Source organism: Pantherophis guttatus, chromosome 1 (assembly GCF_059756535.1).
Source record: "Pantherophis guttatus breed Tessera chromosome 1, ASM5975653v1, whole genome shotgun sequence".
NCBI classification, from domain to species: Eukaryota; Metazoa; Chordata; class Lepidosauria; order Squamata; family Colubridae; genus Pantherophis; species Pantherophis guttatus.
The window spans coordinates 265,547,090-265,560,113 of NC_142063.1; the positions used below are offsets into that span (position 1 = coordinate 265,547,090).

At 37.1% G+C, this 13,024-nt stretch overlaps 1 protein-coding gene across 3 annotated transcripts in view; it reads left to right on the forward strand.

Annotated features, from left to right (window-relative positions):
* ESR1 (estrogen receptor 1) overlaps positions 1–13,024 on the forward strand; it is a 230,329-nt gene that overhangs the window by 158,851 nt on the left and 58,454 nt on the right. The window lies entirely within an intron of this gene.

The window sequence follows — 13,024 nt, forward strand, 5'->3', positions numbered from 1 at the left end:
GCCCTTTTGTGACCTTCTGTCAAGCAAAGTCAACAGAGAAGACAGATTCATTTAACAACCATGGTACTAACTTCACAACTGCATTGATTCATTTAACAACTGTAACAAGAAGTCTTAAAATGGGGTAAACCTCACTTAACAAATGTCTCACTTAGCAACAGAAAATTTGGGCTCCATTGTGATTGTAAGTTGAGGACTGCCTATATCTGTGAGCATATATGGTAATGCATTTAAAAAGTAGCAATATATCTTCATGTACAAGCCCATATGCAAATAAGCTCACCCTTGAATTTTTAACCAAACTACTATGAAAAATACAGGGTGTCTTATCTGTGGGTGGTATATTTTTAACGGTATTTTTGTTAACATTTGAGGTTCGGCTTATCCATAGATGGGCTTCTACATGAGTATATATGGTAAAGCTTCCGTCCTTTTTCCCCTTCAAAATCAATTCTACATCTGACTTAATTTATGTTAGGATTTCTGCTATTCTGTAACACCTAGATACAAATTGTGAATGGGGCTGATGATTATCATCTTCCTTTAAATGGACAAGTGCTTTTGATTAAATGGTTTTTCAATAAATGCTGTGAAAATCAATATGACTTAAGACTAATTCACAGTCCTTTTAGGTTTTGATGATGAAATGTTGTACACATGGTAAGTAGTGATTTCCCTTAACTGGAAATACAATTTCTGTAATGGAAAAATAAACATGACTGATTATTAACTATATGTAAAATGGCTATTATTAACCCATAGGTTGGTGTTTACAAATAATCATTTAACTGGTCCTTCTTATAAACTTTGGTTAGAAAGAGAAAACATTCCTTAGATCTCATTATCTTCTCTAGTACATTCCCAGTATTCGTTTTAAAGGCTATGTGATATGTCAGCCTATGAGAGAACTAAATTCATAATTTATTTCCATTTTGAAGATCATAATCTTAATCTTACCCAAACACAACTAAATTTAAGCATTGTTACTGAAAGCAGTCTTTTAGAAGCTCGTTTGTTTATTAGTTAATTAATTACATATTTTTTTAAAAAAATTACTATTAGTCCATACTGAAGAAGCTTGCAGAGATTAATTATTTTAGAGAAACATCAAGATTCACATTTGACTCAGTGAAAATGTTTTAAATTAAAACCATTAGTTATTAATTCACAATGATTGTCTTTAAAGATGGACATTTATTCCCTGTGGAAAACAGTTCTTCAAAAGTTTATATCTATCCTTTCCCTGTTTTCTGTCATGATGAGATTATATTGAATGACAAATAAAACAAGGGAAACAGATGTTTTATTTTTATTTTTTTCCCAGAAACACAGATACATTCATTTTAATGCATCATCTGAACTGATTCCAAGAATTCTAATTTGCCATTCAATTATTATATGCTTCAGTATTACAGTATACTTAAAATAGTAAAAGGGAGAAGTGCAGAAAACTATTTGTATTGCTCTGAACTGACTGACTATAATATCTACAAAATAAACCTGTTCAAATGCAAACTGGTAGAGGTGAAGGGCATCATTATACTTATCAGTACTTGTGTGTTTGCAGAACCAATTAGTTGAAACATCATTGTCAAAATAAAATTTCCTTCAAAGGACTGTTCATCCTCCGCATACACAATGTGCTTGTTATGTAAATGTTCGTCACAGTGAAAAATCTATGATTATGTCAGCTCTTCACTTTTCTATGGTGTAAAGGATATACTAAATGCAGAAGTGATTTTGCAAGAGCTGTTTACTTTAAATAGGCTACTGGCTGGTTAAGCGCATTTGCATTTTTTGCTTCTGTGTTTATAAACTTGCTTTTCTGACTTTTCTCTGACCAAGGCCCCTGTGATTTAGCTAGGAGATTAAGTGTGAATAGGGAGGTATAGTCTAAGTAGAGATCTTTGCCTCTCTTAAATAAAGGCCAAATGTAAAATTGAAACAGATATCTCTGAAGGTATCTTAGTCTCTTCTGAAGTAAAGGGAATCTTGTCTCAAGCAGAGAAAATTTTGCCTATCTCTGTGGACCCATGTAAGAAGGCTTCCTGGCTACATACATGCTCTGGTTACGTGCATGCCCTGGGTTTCATCGTCCTCTTCAGATAAGGAGATGTCAGAGGATAAAAATATGGAATTTGAGATTCCTGTCTTGATCAAAGATTCAGAGCTATATCGGATCCAGTCTCTGCATCATCGCATGGATCTGCATCTTAAATTTCTTATCTTGATCTCTAAGACCATCACTTCCAAGTGGAGGAACGGAGGGTGTTGAGGAATTCGCAGAGCAACCCTAGAGTAGCAAGGATGTGCACATGAAAGCGACTGGGAGCAGTTGCAAATAATCACAGCCAACACACAGATACATTGAGTTGTGTTTACTTTTAGGAAATAGCAATAAGGCACAGTCCAGTAAACAGTCCAGGTCATACACAGATAAAGCAGTAGATAGTAAACAATAGTCCAGGGATATTCCAATAACAAAGTCTTCTTACCAGTTGTTGAAGTCATACACAATAAACAGTTGCAAACAGTAGCAAACACAGCAAATAGCAGTAACGATCAATAATGGTCAGCAAAGATCAGCAGAGAGTAGCAGAGAGAAACTAACCATGTTTCAAGCTTCCTCTTAAGAACATTGGCTACAGAGCTAACCAATCAGGACACAGTATGATACAATATAGCAATACAGTCTTAAAGCTATATTGAGGTTTATATATTGCCAACCCAACAAGTTAGTAAATTATCATTTCCTAACATTCTCCCCTTTGGGTAGGATGATATATAATATCTGACATTCTTAAACCATAATTATCACAACATGATTTGTGCTTAATTGCACCCTGAGCCTTTGTAAAATGATCTGCAATATTATGTTCAGTCATGCAGTACTCTAACTGAATCAATTTATTTTGTACACACTGTCTAATGTTTAAATATCTCAAAACAGTATGCTTAGACCGTGTTTTTACAGCTAAATTTGTAGCCATGTTAATTGCAGATTGATTATCTTCATAAACTATAAATGGATCATTCACATTTAATCCTATATCAATTAATTGTTTATAATATATCAATTCAGTGCATATCAAGGATAAACATGAAAATTTGGCTTCCATAGTTGATAAACTAAGATGCTTTTGCCTAATAAATTTCCATCCTATTAAACAATTACCCAACATTATCACAATACCTGATGTTGATTTACAAGTAGGAAATCAGTTGCAAAACTTGCATCAGCATATGCCTTTAAAACTAGGTCACTAGTAGGCTCTAAATATAATGAAAAATGAATCGTTTGTTTCAGATATCTAAGTATTTGCTTAGCAGCTTGCCAGTGCCGTTCAGTAGGTTCAGCATTATATCTAGTCAGTTGGTTCACACTATAAGATATATCTGGCCTAGATCAATTACTCAAATATGATAGACTGCCTATTAAGGATTGATATATTTCCTTGTCGAATACAGGACTTTGAATATCACTGTGTTTAAAATCCTGACTCATTGGTGTTTTAGCAGACTTACAGAGTTCCATGTTGTAACATTTCAGTAATTGGCTAACTTTCTTGGCTTGCGAAATTTTGTAACTTTTACTAGTTTTAACTACATCAAGACCCAGATAATGCATAATTTCTCCCAAATTCCTAATTCTGAACTTCTTTTGCAACTTAGAAACAATTTTGGTTGCTTCGTGTTCAGATTTTGTTATAAGTGCTATATTGTCAGTAAATAGCAATAATAAAGAAATTAAACCATCTTTCTCTTTCTTGAACAAACATGGATCAGCTTTACCAGCTACAAAACCCATTGCAATTAATTCATTAACTATACATTTGTTCCATTCGTAACTTGACTGCTTTAAGCCATAAAGACTCTTCAATCTCCAGCAATCAGTCTTCCCATCAGTTTTCAAACCTAGTGATTTCTTCATATAGATTGTATGTTGTAATGGCGCATGCAGATATGCGATTTCAACATCTATATGATTTATCTTGTATCTATTCTTAGCTGCCCACACTAATGCTGCTCGCAAAGTAGTCACCCTCAGACTCGGTGCAAACACTTCATCATAGTCCTTGTCTGACTGAGCAAATCCTTGAGCAACTAATCTTGCCTTATGGGTAACAGTCCCATCTATGCTAGTTTTTAGTTTATAAACCCACTTACAACTAATTGCATGCTCACCTGGTGGTAACCTAACATTCTCATACACATCCAACTCCTTCAATGAAGTCAACTCTTTGTCCATTGCTTTCTTCCAAACTACCTGATCCTTTTCAGGATACAGTTCAATTTCATTAAAGTTAGATAGCTCTATGTTCACCTGACATACTACACTGGCTTGATACCTATCAGGTGGACGTCTTTCTCTAGTTGAACATCTAGGCAACTCAGGACTCGGTATAGGTATTTCTTCTTCTACCTTCCCTATCACCTCTTTCTCCTTTACAGTAAGAGATGGTCCTTCCTCAATTATCTCATTATCAGGGTTATAGCAAACAATGGAGTCTCCACAATAACACTATCATTTCCCTTGTCGGATTCCTGCTCAAGCTTATTCCAACCTACATGCTCTAGAAACTTAGCACTAGCACTGCAGTACACACTAGTAGTACCTGGGCCCATAACCAATGTTGAGGAATTCGCAGAGCAACCCTAGAGTAGCAAGGGTGTGCACATGAAAGTGACTGAGAGCAATTGCAAATAATCACAGCCAACACACAGATACACTGAGTTATGTTTACTTTTAGGAAATAGCAATAAGGCACAGTCCAGTAAACAGTCCAGGTCATACACAGATAAAGCAGTAGATAGTAAACAATAGTCCAGGGATATTCCAATAACAAAGTCTTCTTACCAGTTGTTGTAGTCATACACAATAAACAGTTGCAAACAGTAGCAAACACAGCAAATAGCAGTAACGATCAATAATGGTCAGCAAAGATCAGCAGAGAGTAGCAGAGAGAAACTAACCATGTTTCAAGCTTCCTCTTAAGAACATTGGCTACAGAGCTAACCAATCAGGACACAGTATGATGCAATACAGCAATACAGTCTTAAAGCTATATTGAGGTTTATATATTGCCAACCCAACAAGTTAGTAAATTATCATTTCCTAACAGAGGGGATGAATGGCAGAGAAATCACAGATTGCAGGGTTGTGCTTGGTGGTTTGGAAGTCAGAATTGTGATGGGTGCCAATGGGTCTGAATGGGAACTTCATTCATTCTAAGTATTTGTATACCACTTCCTTTAGAAAACTTCAGGACAGGTTTGTAATAACATCCAAATAGTTCAAACAGAAAGTAAAACAGTTGATTAGAGGATGTTGTGTACAATATCCAAATAAACGACAAAATATACAGTAAAACAATAATAAAAGAAAAAAGCAGTAAAAACCAAAACAAAATCCACAGCATTACCAAATAATTAAAAAGTTGAGGAGGAATAAACATATTTTTACTTGGCACAAAATAGACAATCAAGATAGTCCCAAGTGTACCTCAATTGGAATGGCTTTCCCAAGACAGTGGCCTATCCCTGACAGGGCCCCCTTCTTGGTAGCTATTTGCTGCACTTTAGCATGTGAGGGTACCCAGTGTAGGCCCTCTGGAAAGGTTTGTTGTGAACAGGTGGGAGCATACAGGAAGAGGCATCCCTTCAGTTCTTTTACTTACTGTATCCCTTGTCTGGACCAGATCACACTTATATCCTGATATTTTTCAGAAATAGAAACTGCTTTTCTTGGCTTCTAACCAAAGACTGCCTTTGGAATAAGTATTTATTGAGCGATTTACAATTTTTTTCATCTTGGTGAGGACAAGGTTTGGCCACTCTTCACATACATGGTCTAGCAAACTTCTCCCACAGAAGTTGAATAAAGGGGGTGCAAAATGGCAACTTGATCATCTTTTGAGATCATGATAAAACATTGTGTTCCTAGGTTTTGTTCTGAACCCAAGGCATTGTTCTGTCCTTGGAACAAATCATCTGTTTTTAATGTTCTGGATATTTATAAGGAGCCACAGAGATGACCTTGGAGAAACTATTCAGAGAGAATCACAACCAGTGGTGGGTTGCCCCCGGTTCGCACCGGTTCTATAGAACCAGTAGTAAAACTGGTGGGAGGCTCCACTAACCGACCCCAATGTCATCAAAATGCTTCTGCGCATTCACAGAAGAGTGTGCGTGCACTTGCTTCACTTGCACATGCGCACGGCCCCGTTGCGAACCAGTAGTAAAGGTAAGTAGAACCCACTCCTGGTCGCAACCTGTGCAAAAACATGCATCAAGCCTAGGAAATAGAAAAGGCATTAAGAAGAGACTCATAATGATTCCTCCTTGACTCCCTGGGTTATAACAGGGAGGGAAGACCCAAAGATGCTTTTTTCTGAAGACAACTGGACTTCCTTCTTTTTCTTTCTTTCTTTTTTTTCTTTGAAGAAAGTCTAGCTGCCTCCTGAAAAAGCACCTTTGGTGCTTTGGGATAACTGTGACCTGGATGACCGAGAATCTCCATAGACTTCTAGGGAGGGAAGAGTTTCCGAAGCCTATGTCAATACAGTGTAGTCCTAGCCTTCTTGTGGACCTGGTTTCCTGATCTGGTCTATCTCAAAGAACTAATTCTGTTCCAAGTGCTGTGACTGGCTACTCTCCTCCCCAAAAAACAATATCTAAGAATAGCCAACAGGAACCAGTTCCCTTCTTACAACTATTGGCTGAGACTGAACGAAGTGATCAGGGAGTAGGGAATGAGAGGAAAATAATTAAGCACAGGCAGGTGCCATTGCTGTTATGACTTTTTCCTCAGTATGCTAATGATTAGCAAATGTATTACCTTTGGGTTTGGTTACTATTTTCTTTTTATAATTCCTTATTCTATTTTTTGTATTATTGGAGCCGAATGACACAGAACCTGCAGGATAAATAAATAAATGCCCAGAGATGGAAGTTGTTCTTCGATCCCAACTATTGATCTGCCTGGGCCAGACAGGGTGTTGTGTTTGCATTCAGAGTTTGTCCTGGGTGGCTAATCGAAAGCATTAGCATTGCTGAAGATCACCCAGTTCCCTGCCTCCCCAGTAAATAACTGTAATGCCCTTTAGTTTTATTTTAAATCCTTGCAAAATGGAACTTAGAGTTCATGGGTTATTGTGCATGTGGTGTGCAGTGTTCTGACCTGAACAGAAATCTTCCAGAGGAGAATCAGGCAGTTGCAAAGAATATGGTTGTTTGCAGTATGTGTATTACATAAAGGTTGTTAACATCATTATGCTTTTCAGATTTCAAGTTGTAAATGAAATGATTATAATATCACTGTTGTTGGTTTGTTGAGCTTTAGTGTATATGCAGTGGGCAACCAGCATACTGTTATGTCTTGTTGATGTTGTATTTCCAAAGTAGAGTTTATCCTGTTCATTTATTGAGCTGACAAATGATAAAATATCTAAACTGTTGCTATTACCAGTACAATGTTAATGTTGTTTGTGGAAGAACTCTTTTGCCTAACCCTAACCTTCTACTGTATGCTGGGGTTGACAGGTTGGGTGGCAAAGGAACAATCAGCAGGGAGTACAGTTCAGCTTCTTTTGTAGCTGAGAAGTAAACATAAATAAGCAAAGGGGTTCGCCTGAGTTCCCGGTGTTTCCAGTAGCTAGAACATTTGAAAACTCCCTGCTTTTGCTCTATATGGACCACAGAACTCAGTGAATGCCAAATTTTGTCCCAGCAAAAATACTCCAAATGAAAAATTCCAATAAAATATTTTGAATGGGGTTGTTTTGTCTATGTGCAAAACAAAATATATTTTCCATGTAGTACCCACACTTATTTTTCATAGTGGTGTGTGTACAAAAATAAGTCATCCCCTTATTGCTGGAGGAATTCATCATCAACAATCTCTACATAAGGGACAGACAATGAAAGCAAATTCTGCCACGGGCAGCATACTTAATCATAATTCTAATCACAGCCTTTCTTGTGGTTGTTTTGGATAGGATTTGGATGTTAATCTCTGCAGTCAACTATGCAACTATCTTTTATGAATTTTCTCAGAAAATCTTCTGAGCACTGCTGCAGAACATTGAAGGGAAGTGTGAAATGCCAGTCTCCTGGCAATTTCCACACTGTTCTGCAAGTAGGTACAATAACAGATGCTCGCTTGTACTGGGTTACAAGAAAAATGCTATTGCAAGTAAATAACAGCTGACTGTAAATATGCCTGAATTTGCATGTTAATGCTTCCTATGATAGATGCATGTCATAATATTAAACAATTAGAATTGTTTTTAAATTATTCTGTGAAACGGCCTGAATTCTTGTGGCCTGCTGGTATTAGACTGTATGTAGCATCCCTCTTCATTTTGAATGCAACTGTGATTTAACATTTATCTTAATATTTTCATGCCAATATAGTTCTCTGTCAAGTTGTTGCGAATCCTTGATTAGGAAACCCAGCCAAGGACTCTAAAGATCATTCCATTCTAATATCATCTGCAATTCTTATTTGGTGTTGCAGGCACGTGTTATGGAGCACACAGCATGTGAAAAAGCAGTGGGAGTGACTTTGACTTCCTACTGGCTTCCCCTTTGATTTTGCTTCTGGGAATCTGGCAGGAAACACTGGAAATAGTGATCATGTGATCTCAGCTTACCATGTCATTGTAATTGTGGTCCAAGTACTGAATGCCTGGATTTCAATCACATGACACATGAATGCCTGGAATTCTGAGGGTTGGTTGTAAGTCTTTCTTGTTCAGTGTCATTGGAACTTTGAACAAGTAGGCATAATCCAACAACTATCTGTAGCAATAGTGGGTTTCAACCGGTGTACCAACCGGTTCGCTTCGTGCATGGCAGGGGTGGGTTCTACTTATCTTTATTACTGGTTCGCAATAGGAGCGCACACACATGCTTGCTTTGCTCATGCGCGCATGTGCAGTTCATCAATTATGACGTCCAGGTGGGTCGGCGGAGCCTCCCAACGCTTTTACTACCGGTTCTATAGAACCGGACAGAACCAGGAGCAACCCACATGCTTTCTACCAGGGCGAACTGATAGAAACCCACCACTGATCTGTATCCAAGTAGACATTTGTGGAAGACAGTGAATTAAGATTATTAACTCTATGTAACAAATTTATATAGAGGCATCTGAAGAAGGACCACAGTAGACCAATCATATTTTCATATATAGATAATAGATAAAAGAAAAATTTCTTAATTTAGATAAGATGATTCAAGAGCAGGGAACTCATTTAAGGTGCAAAGTAAATGGAAGAAATCAGAGAGCATAAATAACCTTAGAAGCATTGAGTTAAAAAAAGAAACTACTATTCACAATATACTATCTATATAAAGTTCTCTTCAATAACAAAAGTTGTTTTGATATTTTATGAAATAGAAATAAATAGATGCTGCATTAAGTGATATTTTAAATAGTACAACAGGAATAGTAGCTTCAGGAAATACTTTTCTGAAAAAAACCAAATATCCTACAATGTTTCATAAAGAACATACTATCTAGAGCATAAATACACTCAGAGCAGAAAACAGCAAAATTTGGATCAATACAAAAGCAGCTAGGATGGAAAACCTCCTGGGATGCTTGAAAATAGGGAAAGTGATTTGTAAATTTTATAATGTTGTCTAAAATGTTGACAGGTGATGCTAGTTGTAGATCTAATTAATAGTTAACTGCGTTTTTAAAATGAGATTTGCATTTGATAATAGGTTCTTTTTCGGACATATGTTGTCTCATTTATATGGTATATACTGATGTAACAAAGGAAAACATTTGCTTCTTTTGATCCTTAGTATTTTATGTTCTGAAAGATTCCCACACCTCCTAAATTTGTCCATTTTCAACTAGAGCAACTTTTGACTCTTATAAGAAATATATTATAGGTGTCATCTTATGTTTGCTGCCTACTTGATGTATTTTAACACATCTTTCAAAAATTTTGCTTGTTCTTCAGAGGTAGTTGTAAACAAATATTGCATGGATCAGTCTAGAGCCGTGATGGCTATGGCACGCATGCCACAGGTGGCACGTGGAGCCATATCTGTAGGCACATGAGCATTGCCCTAGCTCAGCTCCAGCACATATGCGTGCGCCGGCCAGCTAATTTTCAGGCCTTCTGGGCCCACCAGAAGTCAGGAAATGGGCCATTTCTGGCCTCTGGTGGGCCTCTGAGGGAGTCGGGAAGGCTGTTTTCACCCTCTCCAGGCTCCAAGAAAGCCTCTGGAGCCTGGGGAGAGTGAAAAACGGGCCTTCCGGTCCCACCGTGCCATCACATGCCAAAAGCGGGGAGCGTGGGGTGATCATGCGCGCATGCGCAGGGGGAGGGGTGCATTGAATTATGGGTGTGGGCCTGCATGCTCCCCCCTTTTTTGGCACACAATGGCAAAAAGGTTAGCCATCACTGGTCTAGGGGATTATCACAGTGTATATAATTTAAAGGGTTAGAAATACATAGTTTTATCTAGTCTGATGTGCAGTTGGGGAGTTTCCTAATTATTTTCTGAAGGGATTGGTCTTTTCTGTTTGGAGGAAGCAGGGAAATTAGTGTTTAGTGTATTATACTATACCAATTCTCTGTGTGCTTGTACAAGGATCTGGAGATTGTTGGAAATATTTGGCTGACTAGTGATAGTAGTAGAACAATGGGAATAGGAAATCTGGAGGAGGTACTATTTATATTGAATTTCCCTTTTATAACATATTCCAATACTGTACCAAGAATGTAAAAACAGACATATTGCAAACATTAGGTCCAACAATTATACTGATTAGGTCCAACAATTAGGTGCAACAATTATACTGATTTATCTAGAAGTAGCAAAAATTAAATAAAGAAAGTCAATCGTTTTGCATAGTTTTTCTTTTAGAGTAGCAGAATTAGAATAAAACATGTGGTAATTACAATTTTAAAAATAAAATTGAAAGCTTCCTTCCTTCCTTCCCTTTTAAAATAAGGTAGTTTGAAAGCTTTTGAAAAAGAACAGAATAGAAGTGACTCATTCAGATGCTAGCATAGCAGTTGCCCCTTGAATCTGTTCTTGTCTGCTGCTGAGGTTCTATCTCTTTTTATTACATCAGGAATCATGACAAAATTTGATGAGCTGAAAAAAATAGGAACATTTTTTTTGCTTTTTTTTTTTTGTCCTTCAAGAGAAAAAGCATTCATACTCCCTTTTCAGTACCAGAGAATTAATAATGCTCTCTCCTTGTTTCCTATCCTTCTATGGGATAAATGGAGAACGAGATAGAAATAAAATCATATAAATCTCTTATGAGCAAGTGTTGCATATACAAATTTCTATAAGTCAGTACATTTCCACTGCTGATGTAAGTGGAACAGAATACATAAATTATGCCCACAATTACAACATAAAGAGCTTTCAGGGAAAATTTCTACCAAATTTATAAGTATATGCAACTTTTTATTTGTTTTCTAGAGTGAAAAACAGAGACAGTGATATGTGTTTCATAGGCAATAGTTATTGTCAATGTTCAAGTCTGTCAAGATCCTTCTGTATCTTAAGTCTATCTTCTGGAATGTTGGCTATTCCTGCTAGCTTGCTGTCATCTGCAAATTTGATGAGTTCCCCATATATCCCCTCGTCCAAATCATTGATAAATATGTTGAAGAGTACTGGGCCTAAAACAGAGCCCTGGGGTGCCCCCCTGCGTACATGAATGAATGAATGAATGAATGAATGAATGAATGAATGAATGAATGAATGAATGAATGATCCATTGATCAAAATAACATGACAATTCCCAACACCCCTAGTTTTTTAGAATTTCTTCTTAGTAGCAAATCACAACACATAGCCAACCTGAGTTGACATTAGAAATCTAAGCAGGACCAGGATCTACTGGTGGACCACCTTTGCTGATAGACTTATAAGAACGCGGGAGTAAATAAATTCCATTTATTTATTCCCAAATTCCTAAGAAAGAAATTCCAGAGCTGGGAAGTAAATAACTTCCCACAGAATGCAATTGCAGTCTATTTCTGTATCATTGCTGAAGAAAACTACATGGACCCATCCAGTGGTGAAATCCAAATTTTTTTACTAACGGTTCTGTGGGCATGACTTGGTGGGTGTAGTGTGGCTTGGTGGGTGAGGCAGGGGAAGGATACTGCAAAATCCCCATTCCCTCCCCATTCCTGGGGGAAGGATATTGCAAAATCTCCATTCCCACCCCACTCTGGGGCCAGCCAGAGGTGGTATTTGCTGGTTTTCCAAACTGCTCAAAATTTCCACTACCGGTTATCCAGAACCTGTCAGAACCTGCTGGATTTCACCCCTGGACCCATTTATGTAATCACTAGGAATCAAGCTCAATTGAAGAAAGTCTTTATCTTCATATTTGAATAAAACAGAAAAGTGGAAGAGTTTCAGCCTTGCTCATTTCCTTCTTGTCAAAAAGCTTCTTAACTCAGCATCCATATTTTCTAGGTTATTTCTAGAAAAGCCAAAACTGTTCTTATAATTGCTATTTTCCCCCAAGATGAATCTGTCACAATATTTTTCTAATCTTCTGATCAAAATAATCACAAAACTCTGTGTTCCACTTTACCTTCAATTTCCCACAAGTTTAAAAACTTATCTTCAGCCTCACTCTTCACCAGATGAAAAATAATACTGGTATAAACATTCTGATCAGTCTTCTGTTCTATACGTGCTGATATTCAGAACTTTATATCTTTCATGATTCAACCAGATGATGTGCAAACAGCTTAGAATTGCTTTCTCTAACTTAAGTAAATATAAGCATTTCTACCTGTGACTGTCACAATTGAATCATTGTTGATCTTGGGGATATCTTTTCTAAAAGTTTCACAAGTTTCATGCACATTTGTTAACATGGAGAAAACAATTTCTTTGTGAAACTGTTAAAGAATGCCAAAGCTTGGAACCTAAACAATACCAAGTCTGAATAAAACTTTGATGCCTGATCTCCAGGAATCATAAAACAAGCTTTGTTAGTTTGAGCATTTAAGAAATAAAT